Source organism: Acinonyx jubatus, chromosome C1 (genome assembly GCF_027475565.1).
Source record: "Acinonyx jubatus isolate Ajub_Pintada_27869175 chromosome C1, VMU_Ajub_asm_v1.0, whole genome shotgun sequence".
Lineage (NCBI taxonomy): Eukaryota > Metazoa > Chordata > Mammalia > Carnivora > Felidae > Acinonyx > Acinonyx jubatus.
This window is the reverse complement of record NC_069381.1, coordinates 77,537,441-77,556,658: the sequence shown is the minus strand read 5'-3', so window position 1 is coordinate 77,556,658 and position 19,218 is coordinate 77,537,441. Positions and strand designations below refer to the sequence as shown.

Sequence of the window (19,218 nt, the reverse complement as noted above, 5' to 3'; positions counted from 1 at the left end):
CTACTCCTCTGTTTTTCACCTTTCTTTTATAACCAAACACTTTCAAATATTTGTCTGTTTCTCTGATTCTACTTTCTTTCCTTTTATTTCTTCTTGGACCTACTTCAGTCAGGCTTTTGCCTACAATGTTCATGGAAATAGTTCATTGTCACCAATGAGTTCTGTTGCTAAATCCTATGATCATTTCTCTTGACCCATCGATAGCAATTGACTCAGTATTCTTGCAATATTCTTTTTCTCTGGCTTCCCATACACTATACTCTCCTGGTTTCCCTTTCACTTCACTGGCTGCTCTTTCTCAGTCTCTCTCATTAGTTCCTCTTCTGCCCAACCTTTAATTTTCCCCTAGTTAAAAGGCAGTCTTTGATCCTCTTTTCTTTTTCATCTATACTCACTCACTTAGTTCAATTTCATGGCTTTAAAAGTATTAGTAAGTATAGAAGTGCCTGGGCAGCTCAGTCAGTTAAGTGTCTGCCTCTTGATTTTGGCTTAGGTCACGATCTCAGGGTTTGCAGGCTCAAACTCCACATCAGGCTCTACACTGAGCATGGAGCCTGCTTAGGATTCTCTTTCTCTCCCTCTCTCTCTGCTCTCCCCATAAATAAATAAACATTAAAAAAAAAAAACCATATTCCTTAAAGGTTAAACAAAATATAAAAGTGTCAGTCAGTCTGATCTCATTTTTAAAAATAAAGAAACAGTAGGTATTCATATACTCAGAAATCAGACAGAAAGCAAATAGACTAAAAAATGAATTGTAATAATATTTGGTGATGAGATTACAAGTGATTTTAATCTCTGTGTTTTTCTGTAATCACATTTTATTTATTTATTAAAACAAATTTTTTTAATGTTTATTCATTTTTTTTTGAGAGACAGAGCATGAGCGGGGAAGGGGCAGAGAGAGAGGGAGACACAGAATCTGAAACGGGCTCCAGGCTCTGAGCTGTCAGCACTGAGCCTGACACAGGGCTCGAACTCACGGACTATGAGATCATGACCTGAGCTGAAGTCGGACGGGCAAACGACTGAGCTACCCAGGTGCCCCTGTAATCACATTTTAAACAATTAATATGTAATGTTTCTGTAATCAGGTTAAAAAAAAAAAAAAGGATTCATGGCTGGAGGAAAACAGAGAGACTTACCCAGTGAACTTTAAAACAGTCTTTTCACACCCAAAGCATCAGAACACTTTGAAAATAATGAGAGGCATGCAGATTTGAAGCAATCTTTTAGGAGTGGGAGAGATGAAGTCTCAGACAACAACAACTATTCCAACTTACTTGTGCTGTCGGGGGTGGGGGGGTGGGGGGGAGGACGGACATATTTATATGTCCTAGGTGCTGAATGACTCAGAGTCAGGGACATCTCCTGGTGGGGGGTACACTGGGAAGGTCTGAAGGCTCAAGGATCCCATCCTCTCAAAAACTTTAGGCTCTGGGGATTTTCTTAGAAGTAAAATGAAAATTCACTGAGCATTTTTGTTCCCTAAAATCGGAATTTCAATAGTATTCCTTCTTGTTTACAAAATCAGTTTTTCTTGAAAAATGTCTTTATTGGGGTGCCTGGGTGGCCCAGTTGGTTAAGCATCTGGGTCCTCAGCTCAAGTCATGTGTGAGCTCTGGGCTGGCAGTGCGGGCCTGCTTGGGATCCTCCCTCTCCCTCTCTGTCTGCCCCTCCCCCACTTGCATGCTCTGTCTCTCTCAAAATAAATAAATAAACTTAAAAAAAGTTTTTATTATGTAATATTTGCTCAAAAAAAAAAAAGAACATCTGTGTGTAACAAAACTCAACAATTAAAACAGACAGACTTGAACCTGGAACTTCACTTGGATACTAGACATTATCAATACCTTTATACATATTTGCACCTCTCCTTTCCTATCCTATTTGCCTGCCTCTCTCTCCAGAGAAAAAAACACTAAGTTGAATTTATCATTTCTATATCTATTTTAGTAGTTTTGTCGGGTATATCTATTTTCTTTCTTTTTTTTTTTCAATATATGAAGTTTATTGTCAAATTGGTTTCCATACAACACCCAGTGCTCATCCCAAAAGGTGCCCTCCTCAATACCCATCACCCACCCTCCCCTCCCTCCCACCCCCCATCAACCCTCAGTTTGTTCTCAGTTTTTAAGAGTCTCTTATACTTTGTCTCTCTTCCACTCTAACCTCTTTTTTTTTTCTCCTTCCCCTCCCCCATGGGTTTCTGGTAAGTTTCTCAGGATCCACATTATATCTATTTTCTTAAACAATGTATTATTTAGTTCTTTTTAGAATTTCCTAAAATTAGCATCATACTCTGTCATACTTCCTGTAAGTTGCTTCTGCAACTCAGGCTTATGTTTTTAATGTTCATCCACATTGCTGTATGGAGCTGTAATTCATTCATTTTCACTGTTATATAATATCTCATTGTGTTAATATACCATATACATTCACCCATCAATGAATATTTGGTTTGTTTTCAGCTTTTTTTGTTGCTAACAATGCTCTATGAACTTTCTCAAACCTGTTTCCTGATACACATGTGTACAAGCTTTTCTAGGCCAATAGTTTTTATGCTTTTGTTCACTGCAACCCAAGTAATGAGTACATTTTATTCAGTAATTCAGTACACCATATGGCACAGAGAGCTAGCTGTTCATACACTTCCATACTGTAGAGACATTGTTGGAAAATAGAAGTCACTTAGAAGTTTATTTTCAAATTCTGAAACCTCTGGGGATGAAAATTAATTTCTCTATCTTTAAGATACAAAGATAATAAAATTTTGTTGTTGACTTCTAATTTAGGTGCATTTTGTTCAGAGAAAATATTCCATATAACACCAGTTGTTTGAAATTTATTGAGACACGCCTTATTGACTGAAAAGTAGTCAAGTTTTAGAAATGTTCCCTACCAATTTCTATACATGTTTCATGTGTACTTGAGATGAATGAGTGTTCTCAAATTATTGGATATAGGTTTCTATCTTTATGTAATAAATCAAGGTTCCTAGTTACTTTGTTTAAATATATTTTTAAAAATACGTACAGGTGAAATGATTTACTCTCAGAAATTGCTTTAAAATATTCCAGTTCCTCTTACTCCTCAGAAATCATTAGAGAGATATTTTATTACTTCTTTGTGTGTTTCATAACTTTAACATAATATTATAACTATTCTGTACAAATTGCAAACACCATATTCAGTTACAAATGTATTATAAGTAAGGCTGAGCACTCTACAGGCCTGGTCACAGAATTGATGTGGAGTTTCTGGCTGCCAAGTGGTCGCACACTTGGAAACCCCACCCACTGGCCAAAACCAGGTCACTCTGAACCCAAGACTTTGAAGACAAGATGATCAGAGGGCCAAGGAACAGGGGCTACTGAGAAAGCAAGACTGGATGCACACACTAGAAGGAAAAGCGGCCCTTCCCAGGCCAGGCTGCTCACCGCAGGAGCCTGGCAAACCCTGGGGCCTTGCCCACAATCCCCTGCCACAGCTGGTGGTCTGTAGGTCATGAAAAGGAGATCCTGGAGGCACTTGGGTGGCTCAGTGGGTGGGATTTCCGCTCAGGTCATGATCTCATGGTTGGTGGGTTCGAGCTGGTGTAGGGCTCTGTGCTGACAGCTTGGAGCTTGGAGCTTGGAGCCTGCTTTGGATTTTGTGTCTCCCTTTCTCTCTCTCTGCCCTTCCCCCCTCACGCTGTCTCTGTCTCCCAAAAATAAATAAAAATGTTAAAGAGAAAGAAAGAAAGAAAGAAAGAAAGAAAGAAAGAAAGAAAGAAAGAAAGAAAGAAAAAGAAAGAAAGAAAGAAAGAAAGAAAGAAAGAAAGAAAGAAAGAAAGAAAGAATAAAATGAGCTCCTGCCCTCAGCTGCTGGCCTGGCCAGTCCAAGCGAGGTTCCTTCTATTCAGACCTCCCTCCTGTGGGAGCTACCACCACACCCACCTGGCAAGTCACCCAGTCACCAATCACACACATGGTTTCAGAAACTGTACAGACAAGTGACAGCATGAGTCCCAAGCCCTCACGAGCAGGAAAGAATACATAAATGCGAGGATGAACCACAAACACTTGTGCCTCGGGGCTTGGGTGCACATACCCCCTACTCCACCCCAGGGAAGACAAAACCGAAGAAAGAACGCTCTAAGGAAAACAGGACTCTCCTCTACTGAGACAATTAGAGCAAAGGACACCAAGTGGTGGGAAACGCAAGGTGTGTGGGTTTCTTCACGTGAAAGAAGAATCCAGTCCAACTGCGAAGTGGCGTAATTGGTTCTAGATGCCTTGGAACCACATCCCCAGACATCTGCCCTTGGTATCAACTGACTTTCCACTGCCCCCAGGGTCTACAGGGCCATCCCAAGGGCAGGGCCTGGGAAAGTCCACTGAACTGCACCCAAGGCCTTAGAGGCTGCTGCAATCAAACCTTCTATTTCAGAAATGCATTTCTGAATGCATTGTACAGGTTAAGCAAAAATAAGAAGGGTAAAGGAAAAGTTAACGTCAAATCATGCACTTGAAAACAAGTTAAAAAAAAAAGAAAAGAAAAGAAAACAAGTTAGATGTAAGGACTGAAAATACGGTTGTGCTGTGGCTGCAGTGAGTCCTGAGTGCGATCTGCTGGCAGAGGCCCCACCTGCAGGGCACACTCACTTCTTCCTGCTGTTTGCACTAGGAGGGCTGGCTGGGCTCTTTGGGGTTAATTTTGACATCGTCCTCATTTTCTTCCTCCTCCTCACCTTCTAATTCCTCTTCTTCTCCTTCCTCACCTTCATCAAATTGTTGTCATCCTCTATGGCCTCCTCCAAAGTAGAGCATGGCCTACGGTACCATCTGCTCACAAAAGAAGTGTCCAATTTCAAAGTCGGAGGCTAACATGAATTCCAAGTCTTTATCCAGTGATTCTCCATTCCCAGATGCTTTCAGCTGGCTAAAGTTGAAAAATGAGTCGTTGGGGACTTGTTTGGCAATTGTTCTCACCGTGCGTGGGCCCTTATGTTTCTACTTTTTCTTGATTGCTTTGACTGTACATTTTTTCCTTTCTGCCAGTCAATAACACAGCCGTCACAGTCAACTATTTCAGGACCTTCAAAGGAAAAGAGATCAGGCCTTATCTGGCTCTGATTTCATCCTAAATTTTTTTGTCAGGACTGAATTGGTAAATAGTCATTGGGTTCAAAGTGGAACTCTAATACAAAAGACATGTGCTGCCCAGGGTCTGAAAATTTCACTTTAATATCCTGCAGGTGCTTCAAGATCAGTTCATCATACTCCTGGATTAATTCACTTAGTGTATCTCATTTCAAAAGATTGTAAATCCAAACTCTGAAATTCCTTTGGGGTTTGGCTCCTCTGCTGTTGCTGCTGCTTCTTCTTCTTCTTTTTTTTTTTTTTTTTGTTATGACTACTTTATTTTCCATGTCTTCAGCCAATTTATTGTCCTCTTCATTTTCACTTGTACCACTCTGATTCTGCATCTGCCAGCTCAACATCACCAATGATGAATTCTCTTCTCCTGCCAAAGAGAGGCTGGTACAGTCAGCATATTTTCTCTCCAGGCCATTGACCTCCGCATAGAACTTGGCCTCTATGTGAGCACATTCACCTGCAGCTGCTTCAACATGTTGATTCTTTTCACTGCTCTAGGTAAAGTGTCAACGTAACTTGAAGGAGTGTGGGAGACATTGTCAAACCATTCCTGTAAAGCTTCCAATATTTGAGGGTTCTGCATCACCTGGGGGTGAGCTTTTCTGTATTACTTGCATTTTTAGCAGCCTCTAAGCCATCTGAAGGAACACCATTTGAAAACCTGTTATCTGCTATCTGAATGCTTCGATCTCCAAATGGAAAGTTATGGCAACTCTCAGAAGCGAAGAACACGAAGAGCTCAAATGTGGGTACCTCGCTGGATTCCGCTCCTTCAGATTCCACTTCTTTTTATTTTTTTTTTAATGTTAATATTTGAGAGAGAGAGAGAGAGGCAGAAAGAGAGAGGGGGACACAGAATCCAAAGCAGGTTCCAGGCTCTGTTGCCTTAAGACAACAGTAAACATTTATTATCTCTTACAGTTTCTATGTATCAGGAATTTGGGAACAGCTTTCTGACTGGTCCTGGCTTGGGGTTTCACATTAGATTCAGACAGATGTCATTTGAAAAAGTTCCCAGGGGCTGAAGGATCCACTTCCATGGTGGCTTGTTGAGGGGCTGTCAGATTTGTCCTGGGTGATGATGGGATTTTTTTTTCTTCATAAAGCCCCTCACACATGGTGACTGCCTTCCCCCAAAGCAAGCCATATAGGAAAACATGGCAAAAACTCCAGTGCCCTGATGACTTAGCCTCAGAGGTTATACTCTGTCTCTTTTGCTGCATTTTATTGGTTACACAGACCAGCCCTCATTCAATGTGTGAGGGTCTGTACAGGCTCATGAAGAACTGGCAGTTAAGATCACTTGGCCAAATTAGAGGATGGCTATTACATGTATCTAGAAAAGTGTCTACTATAATAACCAGCTTTAATAAGTATAACATATATAAGGCTCAGGGAAAGCAGGATTTACTGGAACCAGGGATTCTAATATCTTCAGGATGTTCTCCATCTCATTTTTGTTTCCCTGAATATAGCCAGGATCTCTGGGTTCATATCTTTAGAGCTTCATAATGAGAAGGCAAACCAGCTCTGGTTTGAAAAATCCCAGGGCATGACTCTCCCAGTCCAGTCAGTGTGGTCATGGGGTAAAGTGATTGGTTTAGCTTGAGTCAGGCACCTACACTTGCTGATAGAAGACAGAGGGGGTGTGGGCAGATAAAAATAGTACAACTCCCTCAGCTAGGTTATGTACTCCCCATTTTGTGTGTTTCCACTGTAATATATATATATTCCACCATATGAAAGAATATATTGTTATTGTCCATTTATTTGTTCATATGTCTGTCTTTTACACCAGACTAAATGTTCTTACACTGGAGCCTGAATACAGGTACTACATTTTTGTAACTCCAAACAATATAGGCTTTGTAGTGAAGAGAAACTGATGCTTGCATTTTTGCTTTTCCTTTTACTATCATTGTGGCTTTGGACCAGCCTTAGTTTCCTCATCTTGTAAATGGGTCTAACGATGCCTGCCTCACATAGAAGCCCATAATGTTATTGCTGACATGTAGGAGCTGAGAGTGTTAGTTTTTGTCCTTCTTCTCAGGAAACTGCCTGACACAATTGTATATACTTAATATGTTTGTGTGTGAATGACTGAATGAATGAGTAAATAAATGAAGCACTCTTAGGGTTCACTTGTAATGGGCATTCTTGCTCAGGGTTCACTTGTAAATGAGGATCGTAATAGGGTTATGGTGAAGATTAAGATAGATGAAAAGTGCTTCCATAGCCCAACTCATGGCAAGACTTCTAAAATATAAGCTATCATTATTAGAGAGGCAGTCTTCTAAAACCAACATATTATAGGAGATCTCTTTCAAGAGAATGGGAAAATAGTGGAGAATAGAATATTTCTTATTTAGATATCTCTCACAAAGTATATCACTTGTTTCTGTATTTCACAGTAAACTCCCGGTTAATAGCCCTAAGTAATACAAATGCAATATCCATTGATAGAACACAATAGTCTACAGTATTCCAAAAGCTAAAGAGTAAAAAAATAACCACAAAGGTAAGTCCTACCAGATTAATAATTTTGTCTAGTGCCAAATCCTAAGAGCTGAAATCACCTAACATTTAGAAGCTTCTATCTAGCCGATACCTCAGAGTCAGCACCCTAAACACAACAGTTCATATTCAGTTGTCATTCTGAGACATATCAAACCATTTAAGAAAGGAAGGAAAAAAGAAGAAAGGAAGGAGGTGGGGGAAGGAAGGAAAATAGAGAGGAAGGAAAGGTGGAAGAAAAACAAAATCAATTAGTTTTTCATAAGACCAAAAAGCTTTGGTTACTGCATTTTTAGTCCTCCACATTCCCAGCTTCCTCTAAAGGGCCTACTAACATATGTATAGGGAACTGAAAGGGTGTTAAATGGGTGGATCCCAGTGGCAATGTCATTGTAAACACTCCCTATGAGTCAGCTATAAATTCAATTGAAATCCCTAGTCTCCTGGTCTTCTCTGCTTATCATGGTTACCAAAATGACTGCTGCCTTCAGAAATGCTAATGGGAAACAGGTAAATGTCTACAGTGTTTGATTTTCTATTAGAACTTATAAAAATGTAAGCACTGCAACAGGAAATATTTTGTTATTGAGTTAGAGTTTATATACGTTGCTTAGTCTTTGAAACACAGAACAGTTTGGCAACACTTATTCAGTTTTATTTTAAGAATGTTATTGTATTTTGACTATTTGAGGGATTAACAAGAATTTATGGACTGTTAGGTTTAATTTTGCACCTGTAAGAAAGGTATTTTAGTAATTGACTTTTTGTAATTCAGTAGTTTCTGCCCTTGATGTAATTAGCTACTGGTTATCTTTTTTGAATGTACATTCTCAGAGGAGAACTGATGAGTCCATAAGGCCTTCAAATTTCTCATGTGGAGAAAAAGAATAGCTGAGAAAAACGACTGGGTACCACAGTGTTCATTCATAGTTCCACATGGTGATAATGTTGAAAGTTGTGTGGTCTTTCAATGATGACTTCAGCAGTTGTTGCTTCCCTTGTTGTTTAGGAGTGCAGTTTGTAATAAAAGCTAAATTAATTTTATTGTAAAGTAATGCCTTCTTAATGTAGCTTCCTCATCCTCTTTTTGTGGAGGAGAGGGCAGAGCGTTAATTAACATTAGCTAAAGTTTGTGCTTTACTGTTAGACCATTTTCACATGAAATAACACATCTCACAATACATCAATCTTTGGCAACTCTTATTTGCCTGATGAAGACACAGAAGCTTACAGAGTTTGTTTATTTATTTATCTATCTATTTATTTATTTATTTATTTATTTATTTAAACGTTTTTATTTATTTTTGAGACAGGGAGAGACAGAGCATGAACAGGGGAGGGTCAGCGAGAGGGAGACACAGAATCTGAAACAGGCTTCAGGCTCTGAGCTGTCAGCACAGAGCCTGACGCGGGGCTGGAACTCACAGAGCACGTGATCATGACCTGGGCCGAAGTCGGCCGCTTAACCGACTGAGCCACCCAGGCGCCCCAACTTACAGAGTTTAAAGACCCATTAACAGGTCTTTAACAGGATTTTTCTAATCAGAGTCTTTTAAAAAAAATCCTTATTCTTTTTAATTTTGCACCTTGGTGCTTTGTGGCTTTGGATAACAGCAATTACAATAGCTACCATTCGTTGAATGCTTATTATGTGCCTTGCATATACTATTTCATTTAACTGTCACTTCAGTGCTTAGGTAGATATGATTATTCTTATTTCCAGTTTACAGATGATAAGATTGGATCTCAAAGAGGTTAAAGCACAATTTTGACAAGCACACTTGAAATTTTAGGTCACAATCTAGTCACTTGCATGAATGTAGAGGTTACTAGTTCCCAGATAATTGGATAGTTTACGTGGAATTACTGTTCTAGTGGCAGCAAATTTTATCTTGCTTTAAAACAGTTATCTCAGAAAGTCAAGAAAAGAGCAGGCTTTTGCTGGGTGGGATAAAAATTGGCACTCTATTGATGTCTCATTTTGGTTAGAAGCTGTTGTTGGATTGATAGTGTGAATGTCTAATATCACATATAAAAATGATGCCCAAACTCTAGAGCCAGAGAGCTGGTCGTTTACTACAACTGTGGCAGATCTAGTCTCTCTACCTGTGCATGAAGTGCCAAGAGAGGGCAATAGACTTCTGTCAATTAACAATGTTCTTTCTAAGATAATGTGTCTTGCAAACAATAGAATATGGTAGAAGTAAAGTGGTAAGTTTAAAGCCATCCTCATAACCTCAATACCTGGAGAGGCCACAACTTTTGTGCTTAACTTAAATTTGGATTCATGTTGTGGAAAGCAATGAGCCAAGTGAAATAGGCTTTCACTATTTCATCATGAACTTTTTCATTTTTTCAAAGCAGAATATTTTGAACATTAGGAGTTGCACCGGAGTATTGTTTCTCCTTTTTCATTCATTAATTCATTCATTCTTTTTTTTTTTTCAACGTTTATTTATTTTTTTTGGGGACAGAGAGAGACAGAGCATGAACGGGGGAGGGGCAGAGAGAGAGGGAGACACAGAATCGGAAACAGGCTCCAGGCTCTGAGCCATCAGCCCAGAGCCTGGCGGGGCTCGAACTCACGGACCGCGAGATCGTGACCTGGCTGAAGTCGGACGCTTAACCGACTGCGCCACCCAGGCGCCCCTCATTCATTCATTTTTAATGTTTTTATTTATTTTTGAGAGAGAGGGAGAGAGAGAGAGAGAGAGAGAGAGAGAAAGAGAAAGAGAAAGAGAAAGAGACAGCGTGCAAGCCGGGGAGGGGCAGAGAGAGAGAGAGGGAGACACAGAATCCAAAATCCAGGCTCTGAGCTGGAGCCCAATGCAGCAAGAGCCCGACGCAGGGCTCGAATCCAAGAACTGTGAGATCATGACCTGAGCCAATGTCAGAAGCTTAACTGACTGAGTCACCCAGGTGCCCCTCTTTTTTTTTTTTTAACTTTTTTTATTTTGAGAGAGAGAGAGAGAGAGAGAGAGAGGCTGAGTTTGAGTTGGGGAGGGGCAGAGGGAGAGAGGGAGAGAGAGAGAATCCTAAGCTGACAGTGCAGTGCCTGATGTGGGAGTTGAACTCACAAACCATGAGATCATGACCTGAGCCAAAGCTGGACCCGAAGTGACTGAGCCACCCGGATGCCCCTCTCATTTTTCTAGTAGAGCACTGCCAAGAATACTTTCGATGGATGGAATGTTCTATATCTGTGCTGTCCAAGATAGTAGCCAGTAGCTATGTGTGACTATTATTGAGCGCTTCCAATGTGTGAGTGGGAGTGGGAAACTCAAATTTTAATTTAAGTTTAAAGGTAAACCAATCACATGTGGCTGGTGGCTGCTGTATTGGACAGTGCAGTCAGAGAATGTAACTGAGATGCCCTGGCTGTCTAAGGAAGCCGCAAATGCCAGGAGACCAGGGTGAGTGTGGGGTGTTGTTCACAAATGGGTTTGACTACACTGGTGAGTTCCTCTTCCATACACTGGGTAGTTTTTGCCTCTCAAGGAAATGCCTCCTTTGCTTTTCCTTTCTGTGAGCAATGACTCACATGCCTGACTTATAAAACACCTTTGGCACTTGAGAGCATGATGTTCTGAGATTTAACCCTTGCCAGGTTTAGAGGGAATAGAGCTCAGACGCTATCCTGTACAGTGACAAAAATCAATGCCAAGGGGTTGCAACATTAGAACAGAGAAAACTTTGAATTGCTAATTGAACTGACCTCAAATTTGTCTCCAAGGTGGGTGCCACTGCCCACTGCACCCATGCTTCCTCTATTTTGAAGTTCCAGCGTGTGAACAGCAGAGTGGTGGAGAGCTGGAGCAGAGGTGGTGTTGGTGTGGAATTCACACGGTGGAATTTCACTTACGCAAGTGCTCAAGCACTTGTGAGAAATCAGAATTAGCTATTTCTCTGGTTAGATTGAGCTATTTCAGTGACAAGTTAAAGTGTAAGCTCTTTTGTCAAAAAAATTGAGTGAGTGAAGGAAAGGCATAAACCAGGGAGATTGCTGGAGGGTCAGGGCTAATGGAAAAAACTCCTTTCCTCAGGCCAATGACTTCATTTAAGATAAAGTATCTCAGCATTTAGCACAGCAGTGCTGATCATTTAGATTATTTGGAATATATGGGCATGTATATATATTTTCTATATATGTATATGTGTAGGGCCAATTAAAAAATATAATTTCGGGGTGCCTGGGTGGCTTAGTGGGTTGGGTGCCCGACTTTGGCTCAGGTCATGATCTCACAGTTCGTGAATTCGAACCCCACATCAGGCCCTGTGCTGACAGCTCAGAGCCTGGAGCCTGCTTCAGATTCTGTGTCTCTCTCTCTCTCTCTGCCCCTCCCCTGCTCACTCTCTGTCTCTCTCTCAAAAATGAATAAACATTAAAAAAAAAAAAATATATATATATATATATAATTTCAATCAATAAAATCACCAAGCTTATTATTTACCATTCATTGAAAATACATTGAACAGCAAGTATGCAAAAAAGCACTTGGGCTACTGAGAAGCCTAAGACAGACTATGATTCCAATCATTGCAAAGCTCTTGATCTAGTGGACAATATATATAAACCACTTGGCATTAGACGGAATGGATTCCAAGCTCTGTCTCACCATTTTTCAGTTTGTATAAATAGGGGCAAGTTACTTGGTATTTACTAAGTCTCAGTTTTTTCATATGCAAGGGGGTTATAAATACCTGCCTGATGAGCATACTATGAAGATTAAGAGAGATAATGTATGTATAGCCCTTGCCAATACTCATACACAGAGTGCTCAACCGTGTGTTAGCTTATTTTTAAAATAGTATGCCGCATTTATTTTTATATACTTTTTTAGGTAAAATTCACATTAATTGAAATGTTAACCACACACTTTTTTTTTGACAAAACGAACACACTTTTGTAACTCACACCCTTTCAAGATTTAGACCATTTTTATCACCCAGAAATTTCTCTCCTGTACCTTCCCAATAAATTCCCTGTCAGAGGCAACCAGTTCTGTTTTTTTCCACCACAGATTAGTTTTGCCTGTTTTGGAACTTCAAATAAATAAAATCATACAGTAAGCACTCTTTTGTGTCATTTATTTATTTTTTTAGTAGGTAATATATTCACATGGTTAGAAATTGAAAAGGTACAAAAGGGCAGGCGGTCAAAAGTCTCCTATCTACTCCTGTCTACCAGTCACCCTATTTTCCTCTCTTGAAGCAGCAAGTGTTATTAGTTCCATGTGGGCCCATCCTGTAGCCATTATTAATACAGTGGTTTTTACAAGGTGATTTGAGAACTCTGTTTTAAAGTTTGCCCAAAGAATCTTGTGACAGCCCAGTTAAAACAATATGAAATCAGTTTTACAAATAACTGGAGTTATTTTTAGATTCTGATTACAAATTTCAAATTGTGACATTTTGTACATGACTTAGGTAATCTTTAAACCACATCTAGTTCAAATTCTAACATTCTATGATTTTCAGTCATTGATTAAACAGATACATATTGACAAATATGGAAATACAACTATGAATCAAAGAAAACCAAGCTCCTGGACTTATGGATGTAATAATCCAGTTGAGGAGGGAATAAAAATTCAACAAAATAATCATACAACTACAGTTTCAGTGCAGTATGATAGGAAGGGACCAAGGTGAGGAGGTCCAAGGGTGCTCCTCAGAGGTACAGACAAGAGCCGACTGAGGTAAGAGGTTTGAGGGTTGGAAAAGATTTCTAAGCATTGAGCAAAGCATATGCAAAAGCTCTGTCAAGAGAGGAAGATTTGAAGGATTGGAAAAGGCCAGTGTGGCTGGAAAAGAGACAGCAGGATGGAGGAGATGGGTAGTCTAAACAGTGAGAAGAGATGGAGAGAAGAGGTGGGCCAGACATCTGACCATATTGGGCTTGGTTAGCTGAGGGTTTTTGTCCAAGAGAATGGAAAGCTATTAAAGTGGTTTACCTGGGAAGTGACTTGGTCACATAGCCTTTTGTGCAGAGAAGACATGAGAGAGGAACTAAGGGGCATGTGGGTAAGCCATTTAGAAGACTAGGTCAGGCACCCCTCCACCCCCATACAGGTGGACTAGGGTGGTGATGGAAGAGATAGAAGAGAACAGATCCAAAGAAAATTTCAAAGGTGAAATCAACAGGATTTGCTGATAGATATAATGTAGGAGGGAAAGGTAGATTTTTCAAGATGTCTGTTAGCTTTCTTATACAAAATGTATTCAGTTGCAATAAAATTGTCAATTGAAATTAACTTTAAATAATGGCATGACCTAAAAGTTATGAAAAAATTTGCCTCATAAAATTTCAAGGTTTCAAAGTTTTTAGCTGGATGGAGGGCATGGCTCTACTTCCTATTTTTTAGTGTTTCCTAAGCCTGTTTAAAAAAAAAGTGGAGCGTTTTTCTTTTTATGAAATGCTTACTACAGTGAAACCCTTTCTGGAAACCGTAAATTTGCGTCAGAAAATAACCAGGGACTATCTAATTTCTAGGCAAACAATTTTGGATTTTTTTTTGTGCTGATACTTACTCCCATTTTGTAACTTCTAAATGTATAATGAAGGCAATTTGTATTACCTTTATTATTTTTCTTGCCCGTTTTTCCCGGGGTTAGACCGGAATTAGTAGACAGTTTCTGTCCCAAACTAAGTACGTACTTCCAAGAATTTCTTCGTTGATACTGGATGGTTGCCTGGCTGGACTGCATGTATTTGTGCCCAGGTTCTGCCCCCTGCGGGACTCTGCATAAACCCAGTTTGTCGAGATGACTGATGGTAGAGGGATTTGCAATCATAAGTGCTATTTGCACACTGATTATTGTTTTTCAGAGTGACCTAAGTCACCTCTCGGGGAGCCGGGACGGCCTCTCGAAGCCTGCGCGTCTGCGTCGCGTGCCCGCGGCCTAGGAGGAGCGTGGGCGATGCGGTAGAGCAAAGCCTGCAGCTCCAAGCTTGGGGTCTTCTCGGGCCCCCGAGGGGGTGTGTCCTGTGCTGCTCTTACAGGCAAGGGGCGGTTCAGGAGACCGGGGAAGTCTGCAATTTGTAAGGCTGAGGGCTGGCGCTTTGAAAGAGAGGCGGAGGAGGGAGAGGGATTTCCCCGCCCCCGTTCCCCACGGCCCAATCCCTTCGGTTTCTCTTTTTCTCGACCGGCTGCCCGGCCCCTAACCTGCTCGGACCCATTATGCGGTAGAGGCTGCCGGTCTCTTTAAGGCTCTGCCGCGCCTGCGCCTTGGGCTTTCCTGACGCGGCCGGCCAGACCCTGGAGTAGCCTGCGGGCGGGCAGGGTTGGGGTCGGGTAGTAGTTAAGGCAGTGGCGGTGCCCAGAGGGGTGGTTGAGGGTTGGAGGCGGCTCTAAGCTCGTCAGTGAGCTCGGCGCTTGAGAACGGGCGGGGAAGGCGGCCCGCGGAGTCGAAGCCGGGGCCGAGGCGCTGAGACGCGGCGGCGAGGCTGCCGGCTGGATGGGAAGTTAATGTTTACGGCGGAGTCCACCCAACGTTTCCAAGGTGAGGGGCGCCGCGCCAGGCCGGGCGGGCCGGGAGGCCGGATGGGCCGCGAGCCCGGGTTCCGCGGGGCGCACAGCGGGGCCGAGGCGCGGCGAGTGGGGGCCGCCACCAAACTTGCGGCGCGAGCGGGGCGGGCGCGCCGGGCCCCGCCAGGGCCTAAGTTCCCTGAGGCCGCGGCGGCCCGGGACCGTCCTCCCGTGGGCTCTGAGGAGAAAACTCGCTAGCTGGTCTCCCAGTGGGGTCCCAGGGAGGTGGAGGGAACGGGGAGCTACGGGGGCGCTTTCTCTCAAATCCTGTGTGGGATACTGACGTTTCATGCCCGCCCTCGAGGCCAGAAGTCCGTTCTCTCCGGGTGCCCCGATGGAGTGAGACCACCTGCGCCCTTACTTGCAAAGTTGGCGTCTTCATTTGGCCTCCGGGATTCTGCGCAAGGCAGAGTCGCCAGGCAAGTGATGGGCAAGCCAGGTGTGCTAGGTGACTCCCTGGGGTATCCTTGGACAGCGTTAGTAGCCATCACTGAATCACCTTATGACTAGCGGGGCAAGCCTCAAATTAACCGCAGAATTTCCGGTAGATGGAATTGTGGTGTTCGTGTTTTAGAATTGCCGTGATTTCTTTGTGTCTGTTTCTTTGGGCGTTTTAGATCAAGTCATTTGTCATCCTTTTCCCGAAGTGTTGAACCAAAACTTTTGGGATGGTTCCTTTGCTTTCCAACTATCCGTTGTTGTTAGAGGTGATTTTGAAAAGCAGTATTTTCTTGCAAAGATATCTTTTCTTTGGGTTGCAGTGTAGAATAATAAACCCCTTTCTTTGCTGAAAGAAAGAAATCCAGTGTTCTTTGAAGACCAAGTAAAACTATCTGTTGGTGGTTTTTGCCTTTGTTCTGGGCTGATAATGTGTTAATAGCTTTTTTTTTTTTTTTTTTTTTAAGTAACCTGTCTTGAATTTACCTGAAGCTTCTTGTCTATTCTAAAATGCTAGCCTTAAGGTCTCTGACAACTGTGTGTCAAGGAAACTTAGAAAGCTTATTAAAGTATACTATGCAGAAAAAGTGCACAATCCTAAGTGGGTAGGTAAAGGATTTTTACTAAGTATACCACCACAGATCAAGAAACAGAACATTGCTAAGTTGGGGTTTATACCTAGGAGTGGAATTGTTGGTTTGTGAGGTATGTGGATGATAAACTCAAGTATTAGATACTGTTGAACATTTTCGCAAAGTGGTTGTGGTAATTAGAGAATTTTAATCCAGTTACCCCACATCCTTGTTGGTGCTTGTCAGTTTGAAACCTTTGTGCTATTCTGATAGAAGTGCAGTAATATATTAGTGTGGTTTTAGTTTGCATTTTCTTGATGATTGTGGTTTTATCTTTTATTGGCTATTTATAGGTCTTTTGTAAAATGCCTGAGTCTTTTTTTTTTAATTTATAATATTTTGGATATGAGTCCTTTCTGGGAGGTTCACACACACCCTGTCTATAAATTATACATAATTTATCTTATTTCCATTCTGTCTTTTCACTCTTTTAATGGTGTTTTTTTGGTGGATGGACATTCTTAATTTTAATGAAGTATATTTACTATTTTCCTTTATGATTACTGCTTTCTGTCTCCTATTTAAGAAATCTTGCTTAGCCTAAGAATATGTAGATGTTTTCCTGTGTTACCTTACAAAATTTTTGTTTTGTTTTAATTTTCACATTTAAAGTGTACAATTTATAGTAAGTTTTCCATGGATTATAGGGGGTCAAAATTCACTTTTTACCAGGTGGGTATCTTTTTGACCCAGCATTGTTTATTGAAAATAACCATACTTGTCCCTCTTCACTGGTGGCACTTTTTCACAAATCAGGTGACTGTTTAAGTGTGGATCTGTTTCTGGATATTCTGTTTTATTGGTCTATTTGTTATCCTTGCACCAATATTCCTGTATTAATGTAATTGTATAATCCTTGATGTGTGATAGTGTAAGGCCTCCAGCTTTGTTCCTTAATAATGGACAGTTTTGGCTCTTTGCATTTCCATATAAATTTCAGAATCTTGTCAATTTCAACAAATTTTGGAAATTGGAATTGAATCTATCAATTTGGAGAGTACTGACATCTTAATATCAAGTTTTCCAATTTATGAACATAGTATATATCTCTATGTAGGTCTTTTAAAATTTAAGTAATGTTTTGTAGTTTTCTGTGTAAAAGTCTTGCACATCTTTTATTGTTTAATCTTAGGTATTTGAAATTTTTGACATTATTGTAAGTGATATTTTAAAATACTTGTGGCCAGTATGTAGAAGTACAGCTGATATGGGGCACCTGGGTGGCTCAGTTGGTTGAGCGTCCGACTTTGGCTCAGGTCATGATTTCACACTTTGTGGGTTCGAGCCTTGTGTCAGGCTCTGCACTGACCAGATTAGAGCCTGGAGCCTGCTTCAGATTCTATGCCTCTCTCCCTCTCCCCCGACTCCCCCTCTCCGCCTCTGCCCCTCCCCTGCTTGTGCTGTCTCTCTCTCTCATAAATAAATAAACTTAAAAAAAAAAGTACAGCTGATCTAAGTCTTTAATCTTCATTTGCGACCTAATCTAAACTACACCTTGTATGTTCTAGTTTTCCAAGCTGGTTTGTTTGTTATTTCTTTTTTCATTTCTTTCTTTCTTTCTTTTTTTTTTTTTTTTCTTCCTTTGGTGTAGTGTCTAGGACCAATTAAAGAGTTCTAGAGTGTTGAGTATATTGACCATCACTGTGTTAGGACTTTGGGGATACAAAGCTGATTAAGATGCTTCCCCTGCCCTTAGGGGTTTAGAATCTAGGAGGGTAAGTAGAAATTCAAGAAGAGACCTTTATCCTCCACTATAAGTGCTATTATGAAAATTGGTTTGGCAGCATGCAAAAAGGACATATAAATTCAACTGGGTAGGGGTGAGAGTGGGGGAGGTAATATGCCTGGCTGGCACTGTTCTGAGTGCTGAGCAAAGGAATTGGGCTGTGGGTAGATAGGGGCTGCTATTCACAATACATGCTTTTCTGCTTAATTCCTTGGCTTTCAGCCTTAGCTTCATTCTACTTTTTTGAGTCTGGAGTCTCTCCAAGTCACTGTTTTTAGGGAATAAATTTATGAGAGGACGTAAATGAAGAGAAACTAAAAGGCCTATATATTGCAGAGTTTAAATTACTAACCTGCTCTTCAGCCCCATACCTTTCCCATCCTGACGATATACTGTCTGGAGACTTCCAAGTCCTGAGCCTTCCTGGGGTTCTGTGAGTGAGGCAAATAAGCTTCCCCCCCCCCCCTTTTTCTTTCTTCTTCTTCTTTCTTCTTTCTTCTTTCTTCTTTCTTCTTTCTTCTTTCTTCTTTCTTCTTCTTCTTCTTCTTCTTCTTCTGTTTATTTATTGATTTTGAGGGAGAGTGAGCTGGCACACACGTGAGAGGGAGAGAGAATCCCAAGCAGGCTCCGTGTTGACATCATGACCTGAACTGAAATCCAGAGTCAGATGCTTAACCGACTAAGCCACCCAGGTGCCCTGTAGATCAGCTTCTTGACCGTATTCCCTTATGCAGGCAGGCCTGTAGGTTTGGCTTCCTGTCCTCTACCCAATTATGTATTCCTCCATCTCTTTCTTGGTATGTGTTGCGGTATCTGAGAATGTTAAAGATAGTCTCTTTAAGCTTTCTTTTCCTTGTGTAGTTTGTTTCCTCTAAGTTACTTTTTTTTTCTGTAATTGAGGCCCTCCTCAGAGTTTTGATAATCCTTGGTTTTTTCATGATTGAGAGTGGGCACTAAAAGCTGATTGGAAGCCCTGAGCTTGTAGGTGGGGCTTATTGACTTCCAGTTTTACTCTATAATCTCCTGCATGGAATAGTGGTTCTCAATTTTGGTTGCACTGTAGAATCACGTGGAGAGCTTAAAAAAAGAGACACACTGCTAGACTAAATACAACAGAATCTTTGAGGGTAGGACCCAGGTAGCAATATTTTTTAAACAGATATGATTGCCTACAGTAAAACACACACATTTTAAGTAAATAGTTTGATTTTGCCATGTATACACCCATGTAACTAATA

The 19,218-nt window shown here is 41.1% G+C and overlaps 1 protein-coding gene and 1 pseudogene across 14 annotated transcripts in view; one reads left to right on the top strand and one right to left on the bottom strand.

Annotated features, from left to right (window-relative positions):
- Positions 1 to 4,489: 4,489 nt before the first annotated feature.
- On the bottom strand, positions 4,490 to 14,450 carry LOC106968115 (nucleosome assembly protein 1-like 4; annotated as a pseudogene).
- A 385-nt stretch (positions 14,451 to 14,835) lies between these two features.
- The window catches only part of EVI5 (ecotropic viral integration site 5), a 231,241-nt gene continuing 226,858 nt past the window's right edge, over positions 14,836 to 19,218 (top strand). For 5 of the 14 annotated variants that reach the window (XM_027058598.2, XM_027058590.2, XM_027058587.2 and 2 more), the window contains exon 1: positions 14,836 to 15,158. The gene's annotated coding sequence lies outside the window, so the exon portion shown is untranslated. The remainder of the gene's footprint in view (positions 15,159 to 19,218) is intronic. The other 9 variants (XM_053214449.1, XM_027058588.2, XM_027058592.2 and 6 more) reach the window with 3 other exon arrangements.